Raw genomic sequence first — 430 nt, 5'->3', positions numbered from 1 at the left:
TTTGGGTTTATTACCTTTGTATATTTGTCTATTTTGCGTTCAAATGGTCTATATTATTGCCTTTTACATTAATACATGTGTTTCAGTGTTCATATATTTGTATACATTTTGTGTAATTTCTATCATGTGTATAAAAAGGTAATGTATGTCATCTGATTCACCTACGTATTACGTCCAACTTAAATAGTCTTTCACATTATCGTTTATTAATGCATAATCACACTCGCTCTGAGATACACCACTAAACGTTATTGTTCATTAAATTTAGAGCTTTCAAGTCATTTCTAACATCGGAGACACAGTTTCAATGATAATAATCGACACGTGCTTTTCTGCGAATAGGTCGGATGACAAGAGAATTGACGATGATATAAAAAACTAAAGATATCATGTGGCAAAATGTCCTGACTTGTGGCACGCTTTTAAAATG

Source organism: Penaeus monodon, chromosome 22 (assembly GCF_015228065.2).
Source record: "Penaeus monodon isolate SGIC_2016 chromosome 22, NSTDA_Pmon_1, whole genome shotgun sequence".
Taxonomy (NCBI): Eukaryota; Metazoa; Arthropoda; class Malacostraca; order Decapoda; family Penaeidae; genus Penaeus; species Penaeus monodon.
This window is presented reverse-complemented; position numbering follows the sequence as displayed.